The 23,899-nt window shown below is 38.1% G+C and overlaps 1 long non-coding RNA gene across 1 annotated transcript in view; it reads right to left on the bottom strand.

Moving 5' to 3' along the window:
• Positions 1-17,171: 17,171 nt before the first annotated feature.
• The window catches only part of LOC309480123, a 390,541-nt gene continuing 383,813 nt past the window's right edge, over positions 17,172-23,899 (bottom strand). The window contains exons 2-3 of the long non-coding RNA XR_014199544.1: positions 17,711-19,698; positions 17,172-17,620 (exon numbers count right to left, since the gene is read on the bottom strand). This is a non-coding gene — a long non-coding RNA (uncharacterized lncRNA). The remainder of the gene's footprint in view (positions 17,621-17,710; positions 19,699-23,899) is intronic.

Below are 23,899 nucleotides of genomic sequence, written 5' to 3'. Positions count from 1 at the left end.
AGATGGATAATGATGTACAGACTATAGGATGAAGAAAATATGAAATGATGGAGGTGGACGATAGTGCACAGATTGACATGCGTTTAGTTGCATATCATATTATTTCGTAGATTTCACTCATCTTGCATCAATTACTTCACTTACCTTTCAAGCAGCAGCAGCACGCCAGTAAACTGATGTAAAATATAAATATAAAATGTTCTAATTGGTGAAATGTGACCCTGAAAATTAGTTCCTACCCCTGAGTGTTTAGAGATGAGGGAAAACTGAGCTAACAGAAGCGACAAGTGGTTTTTTTTACACAGTAACTCTGTTCTCTGGCTTATTCCTGCAGGCAGTGGACTCCAAATGACAAGCCTGCCAAAGATGGAAAAATGGAGTGGAAAGGACACAATTAAAACCATAGCCAACTGCTTTTTGGCCTTGGCAGTCAAAAGCTAGAAGTTGTCCAGTTTTCATGTTTCATTTGCTGCTGAAAGCAAGTGAAGATAAATATAAGGACAGACAAGGTCTGCAGTTACTCACCACACAATAACTCTCCGCTTTCTCTAATTAACAGAGACAATGACTTAATCAATCCCCACAAGCAATGCGAGTTCCTCAACCTTGAGTAATGCTTGAATCGTTCAGTAGATGGGATGTGTTTTGCTTTTCTGAAGAATACTTCTGTTGCACTTGCTAGCATGATTCTAGGGTGTTTTGAATGGTTGCCATGTTGTTGCTATGCAGTCTTCTGGGTGATTTTAGCACATTGCTACGCAGTGAAATTAATCATGATTATTTTATTTACAGGTGTTTAGTTGTAAGCACAGTGAACCATCTGCTGGGTGTTTCTGCCTGACGCACCACTCCGGTGCCACAGATCTGGCTGATCTTTACTGATGTTTCACTCCTTTAATCCCGGAACATCTCAAGGTGGCGGAGCAGCAAGAAGGGATGTGTCCTATAGCTTTCTATCCTTCCTTCAAAGGCAAAAGCTCCCTTGTTCTGCTGCCTCTGTCAGGCCTTTGAGAGCCTTCCTCTGGATTCCAAGTGACTTAGAAATCGCTGGGTTGATGCTCTAGTCTAGCCTCTACACCCCATTTTCACTGGACAGACGAATGTCCTCCACCCCTCTGCGAGCACGCTGATGATAGCTCTGTGTTCTTTTCCTTCTTCCTTTCAAATGCAACCTCCATTCCCTCCTCCCAGGGGATGGTCCCCAGACAGCAACAATTCTGCCCACATCTGTTACTTGTGGAATCCACGTGTACCAGATGTGGGCTGGATCTGGGCCGACACTATGTTGCTGTCTGGGTCAGCTCAACCATTATGACCGTCTTAGCGTGGGTGGACCAGAACACAATGTCTGGCAGCAAGGAGGTCAGGGCAATCTCTTGTGGAAACCTCTGCTGCATTATTTCTCTGGACTTTACAGTAAGTTAGTTAGCAGTATAAGACATCAAAATATGCCTATAGATTTGTGAAAAAATATTGCAAACTTTCAAGAATCTTTGTAGAATTTTCATTTTAAAATAAAGTAAACATTTGACTTTCATACAATGCCAATATAAAAGGCAATTATTTATTGTTACAAACAACATGCTGTCTTTATAATAGAACTTAACTTTTTTTTTTTCTCACGGAATATACATGTGTCTCTATGAAGCTCAAATGTTTGGGGTCAGTAAGATTTTTTTTTTTTTTTTTCAAGAAATAAATACTTATTTTCAGCAAGGATGCATTAAATTGATTAAAGTGACTAAAGCAATGTATAATGTTACAAAAGATTTACAGCATTATTCAAATAAATGCTGTTCTTTAAAGGGGTCATATAATGCCATTTTTGTACAAGCTAATATGATTCTTTAGGGTCTAAATTAAAAGTTTGTAATATACTTTAATTAAAAATTCTCATTAGTATTGTAAGAAAACACTAATTTTACCTGGTCAAAAACAGCTCTGTTTTCAGCACGCCGTTTCAGTGCATGTGTCTTTAAATGATAATGAGCTTTGCTCACCCCGCCCCTCTGTTCTGTGGGTACACCGTATTAGACATTCTCTGACCGTATCTAACACAATAACCACGTGTTATTCGTTATAAACGTGGGATTATGAATTATATTGAGAACGTCGTACATAGAAAACATGCCGTAATGTACCCTGAGTGTAAACCTTAGACGCATTCATCGTGAAGCCTGCAGCAAGGTTTGCAAATTTTGCAAAGATTAATATAAATACTAATACAGGGTTCGTACACATTTTTACCATTAAATTTCCATGACTTTTCCAAGACTTTTCCATGACTTAAAGGTAAATATTCATGACATAGTTTTCCATAAAACATCTGTGTATACATGTTAATTAACTCCTTGTGGGCGGGTAACGTTAGTAGCGGATGAAAAATCTAAATGTGCTTGAAGAGCTCTTTTCCAAAATGCGATAAACGCCATAAAAAAAAAAAAAAAAAAAAAACGAGATTGTTAACAGATCATTAGAAGTCCTCAAAATTAGTCAAACTAATCTTATATTCTCTCTCTCTCTCTCTCAATTTTAATTGTTTATTAATAAACAAGTATTTTCTGTTTCGACTGCAAAGACGAAGTTGACTGACTCGCGATCTTCTTAGTTGTGAACACGCCGGAGAGAAATGCACATTTCATACGGATTAGGCTACATCGTTTTATTTTGTTTTGAATTGTTCTGTTTAAAAGTAGATATTTCTGTAGATAATAGATATAGGCCTATTTCAGTTTTGTTTAGGTCTGTGAGGCGAGTAGGCTACCTTTTACGCTGAGTTTCGGTTCATGGATGATCCAGTTCACTCCGGCGCCTCTGTGTCGTGATTATCTATTTTCTGCTATTTACTTTTTATTTAGGCTATTAAGCAATTGGGTAATGAAACATTTTAAAATCAAGATACAATTAATACAAAACGAAATTCGTTTAGGAAGGCTTTGTGCTTTCTGTTTGAGGTCTCTGTGTAAGTTTTAAAGTCTTTTAGTGCCGCTCTCAGAGGACTCATTACCGTAATGGAGAACGGTCACGTAACATTGTTTTTTCCTCATAAATGTGAACACGGAAAATAAAAGACCAAATAAATTTTTTTAAAGAAAAAAATCATATATATTTTAAATGTTTAACAAAGAGGCAAAAAGTCATAAACAAAAATCAGAAAATTTGTCGATATTTTTTTCTTTTTCGCACAGCATTTGGTGTAGCCTACAGTTCAAATTTAAATGTTGGCGTTCAACTTTGCGTTTTAAAAATAGCCTACTTACAACAACCCTTCATTTTTCGTTTTTCATTTGGGGGTTAAAGGAAAAACGAGTGGACACAAAAGAACACGGACCTTTTGGACAGAAAGAATACATGAAAGCCAGGGTTCCTTATTAAATTCATAAAAGAAACAATACAGGGATAGCCTACTCTCAAAGAAATGCCACAATCAAGGGAGAAACATGAAGAAACTTAGCATATAGCCTATGTGCCGTTCGCATAAGGGTCTTTCCCTGACATTAATACTTGGATAAGACATTAATAATAATAATTTGTAGGGCGGTGGGTGAGATATAAACCTACTAACGTCCTCCGTTGCCATGATTTTTGGAATGACTGATCAAAAAAAAAAAAAAAAAAGTTTTAGTCGGTTAATGGAAACGCCATCCTTTTGCAATAGTTATTTATCGATATTTAGAAGAAAAAAAAGTTTTGCTCAAATCTGTAATGGAAAGGCACATACGAAGCTATATGAAAATGCAAAGCAGCTTATTTTAATTTGAAGCACTGAGCTGATGACAGCAACACAAGAGCCACACAGGTGTGGCTACTTAGTCGCTGTCCTCAGTGCCGTAGAAAAGCGCTGAATGAGTTCCCCTTCATGTCCGTTTCAGCGCTTTTCTGCGGCACTGAGGACAGCGACTAAAACTAGATGGGCCAAAAGAAATGGGTCCTCTTTCATGTCCGTTTCAGCGCTTTTAGTTAATGGAAACGCGTCATTTCGCCTCTTACGCGCGTAAATTTCTAGACACGTCAGGCGCGAATTTGACGCGCTATTCGCGTCCGGTGTGAACGCACAGTAAAACGAAAAAAGTATTGCAATTTGTTTCCCCAATTTTATTAATTAAACAAATTCAAGTACACAGATATTTTGAAAAACAAATTTCCATGACTTTTCCAAAACTTTATGAGTTTATTCATTTTCCAAAACTTTTCCAGGCCTGGAAATTGCCATTTTAAAAATCCATGACATTTCCAGGTTTTTCATGACCGTACGAACCCTGCTAATATAAAGGTTAATAAAACATTACACTCACATCTTCTGGAGGTTCAGCAGGAACACGTTGGTACCGATCCGTTTTTTCTCGTTTGTGAAGCTGTCTGGTGTGAAATGATTCGCGCAAACATGAGAGCACAGACGATCGTGGGGAATCCCCGTGAGGGAATCCCCGCGTCAATCCTTTGGGCATATCGCTTCAAAAACAAAACTCAGCCACTGCTTCTTCAACGGCTCGGATTTAGGAACATCCAAATGACTGCTGTGTTCCTTATTACATCTAAGAACAGAACACCACAATCGCTTAGACGCCATTCTACTCCAGCATATCAACAATGGCGGACTACTATGACGACGGCTGTCACAGCTTGCTCAGGGCGGGTCTTGTGTTGAAACACGGCTGTCAATCACAATAGCGGGAGGGGCGTACGATCTTATGACGTCACAATATCGAACGGCTTGATTTCAGAGATGGTCAAACATATAAGGAGATTAAAACAAAACCACTGGATGGATTTTTATCATGATAGGATGGTTGTGTACAGGCACTGCCAACAGACATTTCAGTGCAATCAACTTGTAAAAGTGCATGTACCATTATATGACCCCTTTAACATTTTCTATTCATCGAAGAATCCTGAAAAAAAAATTAATAATAAAAAAAAAGTGTATATATATATCAAGGTTTCCACAAAAAATAAGCAGCATAACTTTTTTCCAACATTGATAATAATAGAGCATCAAATCAGCATTTAGAATGATTTCTGAAGGATCATCTGACACTGAAGACTGGAGGAATGATACTGAAAATTCAGCTTTGACATCACAGGAATAAATTACATTTTATTATTTTATTTTATTACATTTTTGTGATTTTAAACTGTAACAATATTCCACAATATTACAGTTTTTACTCTATTTATTTTTTTATTTATTTTTTATCAAATAAAAGCAGCCTTTTTGAGCACAAGACACTTCTTTCAAAAACATAAAGTTACCCCACAATTTTGAATAGTGCATACAGTATAGCTACCTTGAAAGGTTTTTTTTTTTTTTTTTTTTTTCATACTCTAAATGAATGATACTTCAAATCTGCCCTTTAAATAATGCTGGGTTGTTTTGACTCAAATTAGGACAAACCCAGCTGTTGGGTTACATTTTTTAGCCCAATGGCTGGGTTCGTCCATATTTGATCCAAATTTGGTTTAAAACAACCCTGCATTTTTTTAGAGTGCAGATTTGAGGGATTGATTTGAAGTATCACTCATGCCTGTAGCACACATGACACAGGATGAGTTATTTTCCACAATATGTTTTCCCTTCTCATATATTCATAAAGTATCTTGATTAGCTGGATTTCGAATAAACATGGTCAAGAAGGTCAACTGGCACTCGTCTGAGCCCGGGGCATCTCTTTGCATTGTGTCTTGCTCTCACTGCATCACACTTGGATTTACTGTAATTGCAGATGCCCTTTTGAGCAGCTATTTATGTGGATTCATAGATCAGACAAGTGGGAGCATTTGAAAGAAGAAATAAAGGCAGAAATAGCATGATGTCTCAGTGGCACGCAAAGGTATTTAAAGATTGAAATTCAATTGGAAAAGATGATACGCTATGTCCTCTTTCACCCTGTGCTGTCTGGACTTTAGATCTCTCTCCATCTGCCAGCTGCTCCTTGTGTATCTTGTAGCTTGTCTGCTTGTATATGTGTGTGTGTTTGTCAGAGTGATGTGATTAATAGAGTGAGATTATTACACAAAGATTAGAATGAGTTTCTGGTGCTGTTATCGGTGTGGCCCCAGACCAGATAATAGGTTTACAACCTTTCAGATAAATATAAAACAGAGGCCATGTAATTATAATAGTTATTTGTCTAAAACAGGCTATATAATGACAGGGTGTGCTGTGATTAACTGACTGTACCCCGCATGGATGAGCAAAGTGCAAATTTTGCTGAGGTGATTCGCTGTGCTGCAAAATATACTATTATTAGAGTATCATTGTACACAGCATCTACCCATGTTGATGGCCTCCCAATTTTATTGCTCGAAAGTTTGAAGCCTTAAAATACTGTTACAGAAGCTTTGAAATACAGTTACGCATATACTGAACAAAGTGTATCTATATTTTAAAGGAGAACTCCGGGCAATTTTTAAGTTAATCTTGATCGTTATACCTTTGTGAGTACTGTCTATAGAAAAAAAAACGAACCGGATTGGTGCTTGCAACACGGAGCTGCTACAACTAATGCCCAGAGCTCCCACTCAGCTAAAACTGCAGTTATGGGGGCATAAACATAAATAGTGTCTTTGTGCCTCTTAACAGACACAAAATGCAATTAAAATGTCTGTCCAACATGAACAGGGCCCTTACATGACAACAAGATGCGTTTAGCAACTTAGCCATTGTTTAAATTCACCTAAATAGTGTTTTAGATGGCTAGCTGTAGTCTCGCGCTGAAGTCCCATGGGAACTCAGTTGTAGCCGGAAAAAGGTAAATAGCAGTGTGCAGGTGGGAGGAGCGTAGTGTGTGTGAAGAGTGAAGATCGGAGTTGCTCACGAGTGAAGAAGAAATGGTTCGCATTTGTGCCGTTCCGAATTGTTGCAACAGAAATGGAAGGATAAATAAAGTTTACATTACCACCACAGTGGTTGCACCCGTCTTCGTCCACGGAATGGCATTTTTCTTCAACCGGCCCCGCTGTGTTGTGTCTGTGTAGTCATCCTTGTCAAAGTGTTCGCTGCAAATGCGATAATCTTTAGCGCGTAGTACTTGTATGGGAGTTTGCACATCAAGTTGAAGTAAAACTAGCCACAACTGCAGAATCTCGAAGTCATGGAAAGGAAGACGAAAAAAGTTCTTGTATTTTCGCATTCTGTTGCCACAATTCGGAACGGCACAAACGCGAACCATTTCTTCACTGCTATTTACATTTTCCGGCTACAACTGAGTTCCCACGGGACTTCAGCGCGAGACTACAGCTAGCCGTCTAAAACACTATTTAGGTGAATTTAAACAATGGCTAAGTTGCTAAACGCATCTTGTTGTCATGTAAGGGCCCTGTTCATGTTGGACAGACATTTTAATTGCATTTTGTGTCTGTTAAGAGGCACAAAGACACTCTTTAGGTTTATGCCCCCATAACTGCAGTTTTAGCTGAGTGGGAGCTCTGGGCATTAGCTGTAGCAGCTCCGTGTTGCAAGCACCAATCCGGTTCGGTTTTTTTTTCTATAGACAGTACTCACAAAGGTATAACGATCAAGATTAACTTAAAAATTGCCCGGAGTTCTCCTTTAAAGCAGCACTCAGTAGCTTCGGGACTTCTTCGCTGTATTCTCGCTTTTTGCTCGCAGGTTTCTCTCTAGAGCTCCCCCCACAGCTTCGGAATAGATATTTGACAACACTGTTGTAAAAACTCGTTGTTGATTCTCAGACACCAGAGGCTGTAGATCAACGACATCAAAGCAGATGGGACGTTCTTTAAAACGTCTTCTTCATTCGGGTTCGGACGGCGTGAGGGAGCGCAATAATGACAGTATTTTAGCATATTTCTTTTGGCCGTAAAGCAATTGTTTACATCGCGAGACCTGATATCACGCGAGACTTCCTGACGCAGCGGCCGGCGGCCCGCCGGCTCAAAGTTGCAAGTGCGTAAAGTTGCAAGTGCGGGCACCAGGGGGGTGCGAAACGACCACCATTCAACCCGAAATAAGTAATATAACCATTCCAATGACTCCGAAGCTGTTCAGTTAAGGTAAAAAAAGTTACTTAGTTCACCTTTAAGGCTTATAACTTTCAAGCTTATTACTTACTATAGCCAAGGCCGATGAGAAAGTGGGTGAACACTATATGGTCAAATATATGGTAGTTGAATAAAATTTATCTTCACGTCGTTATTTTAACTGCATTGAAATACATGCTAACAAAACACTGTTGAATCATTTACATTAGGCTTGACTAACACATAACATATTATTAGTACATATGATCACAGTGAAACAATTTACAAGGCAAATTGTTGTATGCACACATACCTTCAAAAGGCATAAATCTTTATTCAGATTTCAGAATGAGCGCTACACTTGCAGTAGGATATTTTGAAGTGTCTCTTTGTTTGCTTATGTGATGTTGATCTGTACTAGGCATGTTTACATGCTTTAATTTTCATCAATCGGAATGACTCCAATCCGATTTCAGATTTTAAAAACTTTGTTTATATGAACCCTAAATGTTGTTTACATGTGTATTACAAAACAAAACGTACTGTAAGTACATATAAAGTGTGCCATTTGAGACGGGGCCAAGGAAAGTCTGTTCACTTGGCGGCCATCCCAGACAGCAACATAGTGTCGGCCCAGATTCGGCCATCTGGTTGAATCCACATGTACCAGATGTGGGCCTGATCTGGGCCGACACTATGTTGCTGTCTGGGATATTTGCAACGCCTCCGAGCAGCTATTTCGGGCATTCAAGTTATTTGAATGGGGAATCCTGAAATCTCAAAAAAACTGCTTGACAAACTTGCAATTAAATAACATATTTCAAATCACCAACAAAATATGACATGAACTGTGACATAAATGTTGTTTCTTATGCTCAAATAGCGTTGAAAAACTTTGGCGAGACCCGCCAATGCGCATGTGCAGTCATAAGGCGCAAGTCTCAGGTTTCCAGAAACTGGTGCTTCTAACAGCAGCTGCAGTGATGCAATGACTTTACCAATCAGCGATCAGCTCTTTTATTTAGAAGGCATATTCTGCGTGTTGCAGTTTCTCCTCAGTCACTTTCATTATATCGAAAAGTGACCAGGACATTCCTAAAAAATATCCAACAGTTGCAAAAAGAAGAACACATGGCTTTGGATCGACACAAGGGTGAGTAGCCTAAATAATAACAGAACTGTCATTTTTGATGAATTAAAGACTTCTCTAGTTGACAGATTATGTCATCTTGCTGTGGGCTATAGACTGATTTAAATGTCACGCGCCACACCATCCCTTTCTGATTCAATACTAGGAAACATTTCAAGGTTATAATCCTTCAGTATGGTCTGTCACTATGGATAGACAGCGAACTAGTTCTTCCACAGGTAAACAACCCGAGTTGGAACCATGTTGTCTTTGGGTTTTTTCCCCCCTCGTGTGTATGTTTTATGATTTTACTCTAAGGATCAAGGGTCAAGTGTGGTTCCTGCATAGAGCGTTGGATCACCGTTGAGCTGGTCTCTGGTCCTCCCACGTGTTTACCATTTGTGGCTAGTTGTTTGCTTTTAATGATTTATATTACCTCCAAACCCTTCACCAGGCTTCAGGCTGAGGTATTGATCTAGTGGTGATTTGCTTGTCTGGTTCGTACAACCTTAGAGTTCCCAGGGGTTGAGCGCTACACAGTCTGCAGTGGCTCTCAACACACACATTAGCTCTGTGATCCAACCTAATTTATGATCTAGATCAAGGGTGCTCAACCCAGGTCCTGGAGACCTTCTTTCCTGCAGAGCAAAGGTTTAACCTGCCTCTATTAAAGAAAACCCAAAGACCTCGGTTAGCTGGTTCATGTGTGATTAAATAGATATGGGTCTAAACTCTAGTAAGCAGGCAATTAGATCTCCAAGAGCAAAATGAGCATCCCTGATGTAGCAAGACATTAAATGTGTTGGAATTATTATTATTTTTTTCTATCAGCTAAATATGCTGGGATAATGATAAGTAAAGGTGTGTTCACATTAATGAAATGCATGAGGGACCACTCACACAGAAGTCTTTCAAAGCAATCAGCTTTTTGTTGGTCAAATTGAATACGATCCAAATCTGTGTGGGGAACTTTTTTAGTCCTTGCGCGAAACTCCCAATCCTGTTGAACTGTATTTCGCCCACAAAATATTGTGACATCAGTAAATGTGAATGCACATTAAAACATTTAATGTTTTGACTGTTTCTGAAAACTGTTTCTGTTGCAATCAAAAAATTATTCTGTTTGTTTGAGCCATCCATCCAGAGTATATGTGATTGGAGGGGAGTTCCATTTTTTTTCTGAAGTGTAAAATGTTTGTTTTTTTGTTCCAAAATCACAGTCATGTAATTGTGAAATATTATCAGAAAGAAAGCAATCAAAATATTAAGTTTTAGTTTAGAATGCACCGATGTGAAAATGCACGCTGAAGATGAAGAGCTAAATGACCACCAGGAAACTGAAGCGATTTGTTAGCGGGTTAAATAACTCAACGAAACCTATATCACATTTAATCATATAATTTATGCAACATAAACATAATATTACAACTCATATCTGCACAAAATTACGCAAATGAACAAGTGATCTTGAACTAAGTTATGTGCTAGTCAGAATAACTCGCTAAAACACAGGCGAACAAAGAATTCACAACATTCTTTTACAGTAGTGTTTTCATTATTATTTAATGTAGCCTAAATGACAGATTTGCACTGCAAATGTTGCACTTAACTGTGTTTTCCTTTTCAAAGTAATTCCAATCATATTTCAAGCAATTCAAAACCATCATGGCCAACAGTGCACATCTGAAGTGTCTCAGCTGAAGGAAATAACACATTATCTATCAGCTTTAATATATCAGTCTAATTTACTTATCAGGTCGATAACGATAACATTAAAAATGAACATATGTCGGCTAATACCGATATGTTGGCCGATACATTGTGGATCCCTAGTTTTAGTGAACATTAAAGATAGAAAATGCAGGTATAACCAAATATTCATAGTGGATTTGTTTGTTGACCAAAGGCAGACTGAGTGTTTGTGAAACCGGTTTGAAAACAGTCATTGGGATGGTTCATGAAATGCAATCAGAGAAAAAAAAATATTCTGTGTAAAATTGCACATAAAACCTGTGAAACTATCACCCTGTTGTATTCAATTCAAAATTACACCAAAATTTCCTCTGATTGTGTTTCATGAATAAGCCCCATTACTTTAGCAAATTACACGCTTTAAAATGTGTAGCTGTGCATGGATTACCAATATGAGAAGAGGCCAGTTTCAGGGAACGTGAAAACAATGCCTAAAACGAGATACGCCAAGCAATCAGACTGCTGATGGATTCATTGTGCTGGAGATCTAGCATTGTGAGTGATAATTGTGTGTGATGTGTGGGTTATTCTGTTCTAGAGAAAAAAAATGAAAATAGCTGAAGTGAAACATTGCCAAGTGGGTGTTTAAAGAGAAGTCTCCTGTGGAGTGCACAGGAGGCTAAAGAAGACTACAGCCAGAGAGAGAAGCCAATGGCTGGGAAATGGCTAAACAGAATATATCGATGCCAAATCTGCAATTAAATGCGGCAATTTTTTTTATGTAATGTGGTATACAGTTGCAATGGAAAATGAATATGAATAGTGCATACTGATAAAAGAATAGGCATATGGTGCAATTTCTCCATTGAAGACGAGACAGAACTCCATTAACACCAAGCATTTTCTTTATCAAAACAAAATTGCTTAGCATTGCTGGCTTCAATTGGCACTAATAATCTTTTCATTCTGACAATCAGCCATCTGCCTACATTACCGTTTCCATTTAGCTTCCTCACTGTGTTCCTTCCCTCTGTCTTGTCTTAATTCATTCTTTCCATCCCTCAGATTTGCAGTGTAGAGTTGTATGAATACAAGCTAATTTTCAGTGACAAGCCTTTCCACCTGCACTATGTTTGATTTCATGGCACGACTGGAGCTTTTTTCCGGCTCTCGTTCTCTTAAATTATTTATGCCTCACAAATGCATGAAACAATCTGCATGAAAATGGTTTTATGTTTTAAATGGAATAATTGTTTTAAATAAAGAGCCTCATGCACATCATGGAGTTTTTACAATTAAGAGGATCACAGTGATTTATTGTTCTCTTGACCTTAATCGTCAAGTTTTTGCTTAGTTTCTCTTAGGGTTGCCTGATATGTTGGTATTATACAATTTCAAATGGAACAAAAATCAATACTTAATTGTTCATGCTCATTTCCCCTATTATTTCCCCTATTCTATTATTAGATTACGTTTGCCTTTATCTAAAACTCACATCAAGTACATTTTTTAAACAAAATTTAACACTGTTAAAGGGGTCATATAATGCCATTTTTGTACAAGCTAATATGATTCTTTAGGGTCTAAATTAAAAGTTTGTAATATACTTTAATTAAAAACTCTCATTAGTATTGTAAGAAAACACTAATTTTACCTGGTCAAAAACAGCTCTGTTTTCAGCACGCCGTTTCAGTGCATGTGTCTTTAAATGATAATGAGCTTTGCTCACCCCGCCCCTCTGTTCTGTGGGTACACCGTATTAGACATTCTCTGACCGTATCTAACACAATAACCACGTGTTAAGGCCAATTTATACTTCTGCGTCGGGTGCGCGTAGAAGGTACGGCGTAGCATACGCATTGACGTGTACCATACGTCGTACCCTTCGCCGTACCCTGACGCGCACCTCCTCAAAAATGTAACTACGCGTCGCGGCGACGCGGACCGCAAGATCTGTGATTGGTCGGCTGGATAGCATCGCGTTTCCTCCTACCCATTTCCGGAATGATCTTCTGCACTCTGCACCGCCCGCCCGCCATTTTTAAATTCCGAAGATCAGTGAAGAGCCATGGAAATAAACCAAGTGACCGAGAGATTGCTTGAAGAAGTGCGGAAATACAGCCATCTGTATGACTCCTTCAGTCGCCATTGCTCGTAGAAACCTAAACTCAAAACAGCCGCGAGGAATGTAAACACAGTGGAACTGGAACATTAAAACCCACCCGCGCCAACTAGCGTTTCGGCGGTGTAACTGCAGAGCAACACAGACATTCGCAGAAGTATAAATGCTCACGACGGCGTCGCCTACGTGCGTACCCTACGACGTACACTACGGCGTACACTCGACGCAGAAGTATAAATTGGCCTTTATTCGTTATAAACGTGGGATTATGAATTATATTGAGAACGTCGTACATAGAAAACATGCCGTAATGTACCCTGAGTGTAAACCTTAGAGCATTCATCGTGAAGCCTGCAGCAAGGTTTGCAAATTTCGCAAAGATTAATATAAATACTAATATAAAGGTTAATAAAACATTACACTCACATCTTCTGGAGGTTCAGCAGGAACACGTTGGTACCGATCCGTTTTTTCTCATTTGTGAAGCTGTCTGGTGTGAAATGATTCGCGCAAACATGAGAGCACAGACGATCGTGGGGAATCCCCGTGAGGGAATCCCCGCGTCAATCCTTTGGGCATATCACTTCAAAAACAAAACTCAGCCACTGCTTCTTCAACGGCTCGGATTTAGGAACATCCAAATGACTGCTGTGTTCCTTATTACATCTAAGAACAGAACACCACAATCGCTTAGACGCCATTCTACTCCAGCATATCAACAATGGCGGACTACTATGACGACGGCTGTCACAGCTTGCTCAGGGCGGGTCTTGTGTTGAAACACGGCTGTCAATCACAATAGCGGGAGGGGCGTACGATCTTATGACGTCACAATATCGAACGGCTTGATTTCAGAGATGGTCAAACATATAAGGAGATTAAAACAAAACCACTGGATGGATTTTTATCATGATAGGATGGTTGTGTACAGGCACTGCCAACAGACATTTCAGTGCAATCAACTTGTAAAAGTGCATGTACCATTATATGACCCCTTTAAGTTTAATCTTTAGCAAATCTCAAAATGAATATCCTTTTTCATATTGTGCAATATGATGTTGTGATGCCTAAATTCACTTGAAGCATTTAGAAACCATTGATTTCGGTTTTTAATGTTGATTTTTTTTTTTTTTTTTTTTATAACATAAAATCAACTTTTAATATGGCCCAATTGGTTATCAGCTTTAACTGGAAAATTATGTTTATTGAAATAAATGATAATCGGTAGGTGTGGTAGTCAAAGGCAGGGTAGCTGATTTACTCCAGAATTCTTTTTTTTTTTTTTTTTTTGGTATGCTGGTTGAAAGTCTCTTCACATCCTGATAGCAATCACAAAGTTAAATGGTCTTAATTAATTTATATGGATATATCGTCTGTGGAGAGGAGTAGGACCATTCGAATGCAATGATATGATGTCCTACCTGCCTGTCAGCGTATGTATTTCCGTACCTCCTTGCATCTGATCGCGCACACATCACGTCATCAGCTCGTTCAATGCTAAGCAGAGTTAGACAGACGTCAGTCACAGAGCACCACAAACAAAACAGCAGCCACCTTATACAGTTTCTCCTGAACCAAAACAACAAGCTTATGCAGCCTGTGCCCATGCCATAACTACTGTAATTTGTAAGAGATGGAAACCCGTGATGTGATAATCGGAGCGGTTCGTGACTCAAATTTATGGGTTTCAATGGCAACACTTAGCCTGACGTCATCATACTCAGATTCTAGTCAGAATAAGAGTCTGATACTGCTCCATTGAGCTGTGATTAAGGGGCGTGTTTCAACCGAACCAGGAAAGAAAATGCCTCTGCACTGTATTGGGTACCTACAACCAATCAGAGCAACGGAGTAAGTGACATATGTTCTTCATTCATCTTTCCGATCGACAAATGCCTTGATCGCGGTTCTCTGTTCCTCTTTTAAAATCAATGCGCTATCGATATCTTACAGACGCTATAACAGACGCGATGGCGGAATCTACACATCTCAATTCTCCAGCGGCAGTCATCTTTGTTGTAAACGAATTCAACCCAAGCGCACTTTGGTGACGTATATGAATATGTTATTGTTGATCATCTGTCCATCATCGTATAAAGCCCGCCCTGACAATTTGATTTGTCCGAACAGCTCTGGTTCGAGCATAGTTCCTCCACAACGGATCAAGTCAAGACCGAACTTCCCGACCCCAAATGTTGTGGGCAGGGCTAAGTTCAGCTGGCATCCAGGCTAGGCAACACTATCAATGCCGAAATGAAACTGCAGCAGTCCAGTGGTACACGTCAGTGCTCTTTAAGTTGTTTAAGTTCATTATCATTATCATTGTAATAGTAATTGTAATACATAACAGTGCTTTAGGACATGAGGATGTTTAAAGCCGTCTCTTGTGATGCTTTTGTTTGCTCCCTGCTGTATGCGTTCATGTTTTTTGGAGTTCTTTGGTGATGCTCTGAAGGGAGTTGTAGTAATTGTGGTTAAACTAGATTGCACAGCATTATAAAGTTGTTGTTATGTCCCATTTGCTCGGATTCGAGTCTTGGTTACTCGATAAACTAAAGAAAGGATTTGGTTTTGCGCTAGTCTGATGAGATCCTCAAGCATCTGTCCTGTCGTCGTTGTAATCGTATCGATCTATCTAATTTTCAGTCTTCCTCTGCACCTTGTACCCTTGATCTTTCCAATCATAATATCATTTTCTTTTGACCTTTCCATCCAAACTGTGTGACCAAAGTATGACAATTGCAGTTTCATCATTTGTGCTTTGAGGGGCATTTCTGGCTTGATCTTCTCTATGATTGACTTGTTAGTCTGTCTCGCTGCCCATGGCACATGCACGATTCTTCTCCAGCACCATATTTCGAATTAGTCTGTTACGGTCCCTAATATAAATGTCTAGGATTCAAGGGACACATAACATAAGAGATGGACAACGACTAGCGTGATCCAAATAAAGTATTTATTACAACACAAACAACTCACAAAAGTAACCAAAAATGAGAGACGGGGAACTCAGCAACAGAGGAAAAAGAAAGACAACCCAACTAAAGTCAAGCTGAGACTCCCCGCTCCTAACTAAAGTTACAAACTAAGAATAAAAGGTAAACATGATGAAATGGCGTTGAACAAGCTGGCTGCCGGCCAAGAGCTGCCTCCTTCCGCTTTATAGCCTGACTTCCCCAGCTCAGCCAATAGGAAACTAAGGAAGACAGAAATAAGACAACATTACTACAAACAATCATTGGAGGACTCTAGGCTGGGGCGTTCGCGAGACACGCGTAACATAGTCAATCTTCCTTCAGTCATGTTTCTGGATAACCTAGCTTTCGCAACCGAAGTTGACAAATCTATAAAAACTAGTCTTTATCTTCGTCTGCAATCTGATGTCTTTGCTTTTGAATATTTTAAGATTTCATAGCCGTCTTGCCCAGGGCCAAATTACCATTTCTTGAGTACTAGTCGAATCAGTGGTCACAAAGCAAAGGCAACTAAAAGGCTCAACAATCTCAAATTCTTCTATATCGAGCTCTAATTTATTAAAGTTATCAGTTGACATGATCTTGGTTTTCTTCATGTTTAGTTCTAGTCCCATCCTACACTGTAAAAATAAAAGGTGACTGGAGGAACCTTTTGGGGTTCTTCACTTTGCCACACCGGCGGAACCGTCTGTAGATCCTCTAGGCACCCTTTAAAAAGGGGTGGTTCTCTGAAGAACCACACAAGTTTCCTGAGGAACTCTTATGGGCACTGTGTGGAACCACTTTGGGTGCCTCCAGGAACCAAATTTCATTTTTTTTTATATTTAATTTCATGTTGTAACTATGGTTACCTTTGACTTCTATTATAATAAACAAATTGAACCAAATACAAAATAAATGTTTATTACATATTTTATATTCATTTTTATACATACACTTCCATACACATGGGAAAAAAGCTAACTATAGATTAATATCAATGAATACACCAAAAAAAAATAGTATAATACATAAGCAACATGAATAATCAACCAAGTATATGCAATAGGCTATACAAGAAAAGACATTTCAACAAAATGCATGGAAACATGGATCCTAACCTTTATCTCTATACAGAAATCTCTGATGATTAGTTATTCAGCTATTTTGAATCATAAAGTGTTGAAGTCTGGGATGCCTTTTGAAAAGCTTAAATGTGTGACTTGAATCAACAGTGTTCATAAATGGTTGTTGAGTATTCTCATGAAACAAGATAGAGGAAGTAGAGGTAGAATTCCAGTCATTTCAATAAGAATCCACACGATCAGCAATTTCATTTGTGGTCAAAAATGTCACTATGGGACCAAGTTGGTTACTGGAATTCGCTAGATTTGACCAACAGAAAGCTGCTTGAAAGTGACTCCTGTGTGAGCTGTGCTTCATACATTACGTCACTACATTGCTGACAATGATCAATGGACTTTTTTGCCTGTGTAATTTCACGAAATTCAAAAATGTGACCGCACCTTTACTCGCTGCAACATAAAATGCAATCAATAATAAAATCTTCACAAGGGACATGTGAGGTACTTAAATAGTTAGAAAAGTGAAAAGGTACAGCAGATTCGTTTTCCGTTTGTTTTTCCTCTGTTCTGGTGGATGGTCCAGGCACTTCAGTGATTTTCGGGTCTACAGGAGGATTTTTATTCTTGTTCAAACTTGTATTTCAGCTTACCGAGATCCCTGCAAAGTACAACATTTACTGTTAATAAGGTTATTAAAGTGATAGTTGTCAAATTTAAATAATTTCCTCAGCCTTGTGACGTTCCAAACCTGTTTGACTTTCTGTCTGTGGAACCCAAAAGCAGATCTCAGGCAAAATGCAACCCCAGTCCCCGTTCGCTTTCACTGCATGAAACACCAGCAGAAAGAAATTGTGTAAATCATTCATGAAACCATTCTTATGTACACTTGTGTAGTTCAATTCAATGCAACAATTTATGTAAAAATGGTTAAGCTCCAAAAATGTCCCAGAAAAGATCCTAAAAATAATCAATGAGTTCACAACTCATGTGTTATGGGTTGTGTTGTAAGTCTTCTGAAGCCATATAATAGCTTTTTCCTCTTTTTTTGTCGAAAAAGACTAAACTTGAAGTTAATTCAGAGTTAAAATGTCTTATTTTCAAATGCAAATGATAAAGATATAAGAAAAAATGCATAGCATTATTGGCGCCAAACCTGTGATATTATTTTTCTGAGTAACATGAATGAGATTTGAGAGCATGAGGGAAGATTTTCAGAGAATAACTGATTAAAAAAACACAAGTACACAGTCAAACAATACAATTTCACACAGAGAAAGTTCATAGTAATAAAGTACGTGCATGTGGTGTAGGTAACTTACTGTAATTCAATGTTGCCACTGAAATGTTCAGATTATTTTAGAAATGTAGCCTACTGGTTGTTCTGGGGAAACAAAAGAACAAAGCTGATTATTCACAAATATTTATTGACCAGTAAATGGCTTTAAAATGGTATTTGAGAGAATGAGGGCACATGTAGTAAGTAAAGTTAGGCTAAACAAAAACAGACCAAACTATATTAACCTGCTTTTGCTATTCATAACAAACGCCAATGACGACAGCAGGAATCAGCTAAATTAGTTAGGCTATATATCAGCAATTTTAAGACACAGTTGTACAGAATATGTTGAATTGAATGACTAAATCAATCTAAGACAATAAGTCAATAATTTCCATCTGTTCATTAGATCAACGTATCTAGCATCGCGGCTAAAACCTTCATACCAGATACTGTGCAATAAACGAGTGGTAAACACTGTAAAAACGTAGTATTGTATAATACATTTAGTTTATATATATGTGTGATTGAATATATAGTGAGTAGACTCTGTATTTATATTTATTTGGCGAGTTTACAAACCTTGTAACGGAGAGCCGAACAAACGGCGGAAGCTTTGATGAGAGGAGCCGTTACTTTCAATTCAAACCCGATGACGATCAGCTGAGCTTTGATGCGCGCGAGCAGCGCGAGCATCACTGAAGCGACGACAGCAGAGGAGAGAGCAGCAGTTTCGTGACAGAATAAAACTTTTAACTTAAAACTTTTCTCCTCCTGGTTCTTCTTCTTCATATTATTAATATTATTATTATTTAGTGTTGTAGTTTAAGGTTTAAATTAATCAATAAAATAGGCCTAGATAGGCTACTAAATAAATGTAAGCTACCCAGGTGAAAAGACGTAGGCTACTGTTAAATGTATTACAAATGCATTAAAGTATATTTGTATTGATAGGCCTATACTAAAAACACACTTAAGTACATTTTTAATTCATTTAATAGTAGCCTACGTCTTTTTCACCTGGTAGGCTATACTGAATCAAACTTCAGTAGCCTATAATAATAATAATAATAATAATAATAGGATATTAATAACCGTATTCTGGCCTCACTGAACCATTGGGTTCCTCCAGATGCTGGCTTTAACATAAGAGATCTTCCAGGAACCACTTAAATGTTAAAAGATCTTCCAGTAACCCTTTTATCGCATTCAAGTTCCTCTATTTTCCCCCAAAGCACTTCGAGGTCTCATGGTAATAAAAAGGTGACTCCAGAACCTCTGAACTAAATACAAATTGCTTAAAGGATCCCATAAGTTCCAGCAAGAACCTCAAAGATTGTCAATGCTCCTCCAGTAACCCTATATAGGAGAAAGAGCTTTGAGGCACTTAAATTACATTTTGAAGTTCCTTGAGTATCCGACAGGATATTTGAGGCTCCTTTAGTTTTTACAGTGTACAACTTTATTCTCTGACTTTCCTCAGCAGATATTCCATATCTTCCTTTGTTTCTGTCATCGTGTTGTGTTGTCAGCATACCTCAGATTGTATATCGTTCTTCCACAGTCGTATTCCAATGTTATCCTCCTCTAGAGTGGCTTTTCGGAATATGGCTTTGTCGTACAGATTGAACAGGTATGGTGATAACATACAGCACAGTCGTACACCTTTTCGAACCGTAAACCAGGGGTCCCCGTATTATATTAGAACTGTAGCTTCTTGGCCTGTCATAAAGATTTCTTCTTAGCTGAACGACAATATTCCCATTTTTCACAATTGACAGTCAAATATTTAGCTATCAGCCATAACATGAAAATAATTCTTGTAGCAGGCAGGATTTTAATATCAATACATCCCTAATTTCTGTTGGTCTAAATATTGGTGTAATTGATCTAAACTCCTTAATTTTTTTAATATAATTGTGTCATGTCATTTCAAGTTAACGGACACTGTTGTTCATATATATCCACATTGTTCATATATATCCACCCCCTCATGTCATCCACTAGTGTCGGACAGAGGGTGAACCTGCGAGAGAAGGAAAGTCACCAGTCAAGGTGTTGCTAGGAGACAGTCTATTTATTGGAGCCCTTTGGTCTATCTCAGTTTAGCTTTGATAAGTGACATGCAATAACATCACACACTGTCAAGAGAGCTGGCTATAAAACATTAAATGCTCTTTCACAAAAAGAGTTCAGTTGGACAGTGTGTGTTTGTGTTTCTGAAGTAAATGGTGGCTTTTCAGATTTACCTTGAAGTCTTCTTCTATAGTTTGCTTTGTAGATTGTTACATACTCTCCATTTTGGACGGTCTCAAACTCTGCGTGTTTGTCCATGGATGATGGATGGCTTTAATACTTTCGAATGTCTCTTACTTTAGCTGAAAGCTCCGGTAAAGGACAAACCTCTGGCACCCCCTGCGAGGGACACACGTAAAAACGCTCATAAACAGACCTTGTGACTCACCTTGCATCCATCTGTTTCTGTGCTTACTTTTATATAGTGTCTTATAAATAAATCGAATGGCTTCAGTGCATTAAAACCCCCACAGAGCAAAAAGACAATTCTGGCTGTGCTTATTTGTTGCGTTTGGTTTTTTTGTGCAGTCTTGTGTGTTGGTGTACACACTCTCTGTGTCTGTGCATGTGCAGCGGTATCTGGTGATTTATGGCCTGCCTCACAATTACTCATAACGTTTTATTTTTCTGTCGACCAGCTCCGCAAAAAGCACTTTACACGTCATGACCAACAAGGACAAGACTATCTATTCTGTTTTAATATCTATTTTATTTGTTTTTGTAGTACAACGGCACAACTAATATTGATACTGAATTTTAAATGAAATGTGTGCATGAATTGATGTGTTTAATAAGGTCATTGTTTTCAGTTGTTATTTGGGACCTGGTATTGCTGTGTTAAGGATTTGTTGTAAATGCTTCCCACATGGACATGAATGATACCTCAAATTAAGTGGATTGTTAGGGAGAGGTGTGCTCTTACTTTTCTAGAAAAGTGGTTTTGGCTACAATAAAATGGGACAATAAAATCCCAAAGATGTACTGTACATTAGAAGGATTCGAGGCAGATCTAGAGACCAGAAGAGACTTGCGGTTGGGCTTTTGACCTGAGCAACAACATAATAATGCCCTAGTGTTTGGGTAGCAAGGCCATGTGGAAATTTTATGATATGGAAATTCTGGCTGATACCGATAACCGAATTTTTTTTATATATTTGGAAGCCGATAACCAAAATACTGGTCGATAAATCTAAATCTTGATATACATTTTCTGAGCCTGATTACAAAAACAAAAGGCAAACATTAGACAACTGCTTTTACTTTAAAACCTTAACTGCAGAAAACAAGGAAACATCTAGATCTTTCTTTTCCCAAAATCATTTACTAAATGTAGCCTGCTTTGAAACAGTTAAAGATTCTTCAACTTTTAAAATTAATTTTACATTCCTATGGCAAATTGCAAGTCTGATGTCTTTTTAATCACAGTGAAAAACTCCCACCAGGCCGACATTGTCTAGCATAAATTATTCTAAAGCGTGGTAATCTGCTGCGTACTTTGTGTTACGGAATCAGACTCATAAGACAGAGATGAATGCAAACAGGAAGTTTGACAACAACAGGGCTGGTGAACGGGAAGCAGAATGCTGGATTGGAGAGTGGTGTGCTGGCAGTGAAAGGAATGTGTCTTCTTACAGGGATGGTGGTGGATCGCTGGAGAAGTCGTCAGGGAGATCATGGAAGGCAAGGTGAGTCATCATGCACAAGGCACTAATCAAAACCCTCATGGCCACCAGTGTGCATCTGATTTGGTTCAAACGGAAGAAATACTACATTATTTATCAGCTTTAATATACTGTGTCAACCTAATTTTCTTATCGGAGCAATAACAATAACATTAAAAGCAAGAACCAAGTCATTTATACCACTATTTTTTTTCTAGTTCAAATAAATTTATTTTTAAGATATTTTATATGAGGTCTTAATTTTTGCAACTCTCTTACAAGGTTGTGAGACTAAATCGAAATAATTTAACAACATATTTTTTATGATAAAAAAAAAAAAAGATTGTGTAATTTTCTATCAATAAACATAATTAACATCAAGATTAAGTAGAAAAAAAGTTACAAAAATGAATGAAAAGAAGACTGTCAGATTGGCTAACAGATTTGCCAATTTATTTTAACCCTAAGTTTGGTTTGTAGTTTTTTCTTATATGAATTTATCATAACATATGTACACTTAGAAATTTATATTTTTTTATTATATTTTTGTAACTGCATATGTTTTACTTAGAGAAACATCTGAGCTCTTCTGTTTTCTTCTGGTGCATTGACAAGAGTGAAAATGAGAGGGACCAATTTTAAAATACAGGTGGGATTGGATGCATAAGTTGTTTGACTGAGTATTCATGTTTACCAGTCAGATGGTTGCAGTGCTGAGCCGAGTGACTGAGTTTGATTGGATCTCGTGGTATGGTCTGACACACCTTGGCATCTGTCCCTCTCATTCCCTCTCCCCATCAGTCATCTTCTCCAGAATATCTTTCAGTTTTGGGCCATACCACACCTGTCAGACAGAGATACTGCTGAGTTATAAAATAACCATGACAGGGAAAGGGAAGAGGTAGTTTGTGTCATCTACAGATCTCACTCCCACAGGAGTGCACTTTTCTATTTGTATTCAGACAACAGGTGGCAACATGCTAAACTGTCCTCAGCTTCAGCACACATATGTTTCATGTGCTCTGATATTGAGACTGGTATAAAATATCTCACATGTGATTTCTTTCCCTTCTGTTTACGTTCACAGACATAACCGACTGTAATTTATTTGAACTTTGTGTGTATTTGACAAGTTAAGCACAATATGATGTGAAAGAGAACTTTTTTTAGTGATCACAATTGCCGTGTGACAGCTGGCTTTTTTGCATATGCTTGTGTGAACTCAGGAAACTGCATATCAGAAGAAATGTCACATGAGCGTAACCGCGATAGAGATGATAATCATAAACAAACAGATGTTCTGTTTATTGTTGGCAGAGTATCTGAGGCACGAGCTGTAACATGATGATGGAATAAATAATTTGTGTGGAAATTTGAGCTGAAACTTTTGAGACACATTCTGAGACACCTGATACTGAAAAGTATAATTGGTCCCCTTTAATGGTTATCAGCCATAATATGAAAATGATGGTTGGCTTATCAATATCTGGCAAAATATACGATAATAGGTAATTGTGGTAGTTAATTGTAGTTAAACTGGACTGAATGTAATTGGGGAGGAAGACAAACAGCTGGCTTCTTTTCTTTTTTTTTTACTGAATTTGCCCCTCAGTTTTTATGACTTGAGTAGACTATATTGAATACACTATAATATTAACTATAATTTTTGTCAGACTGCAGGACTTTATTGATTCACAAGGAAAAATAATGAAAAAAGTGGACACATTTTTGGGCTTGTTCATGTAAGTACCCAAATGCAGCTCAGTCTCTTGTCAGTTTGTCGCCAGTTTATGACCTACAGGCACAAGACATGTTATTTAGTTTGAGTTTACTGCTTGCACACCTGATTTAAGCACTTATTAAGCTCTTCTTTGGCTCAATTAGATTTAGTTGGCTGGGAAAACAAAACCTGTCCATGGGTCCC

This window comes from Leuciscus leuciscus, assembly GCF_965113295.1.
Source record: "Leuciscus leuciscus genome assembly, chromosome: 18".
Lineage (NCBI taxonomy): Eukaryota > Metazoa > Chordata > Actinopteri > Cypriniformes > Leuciscidae > Leuciscus > Leuciscus leuciscus.
This window is presented reverse-complemented; position numbering and strand designations above follow the sequence as displayed.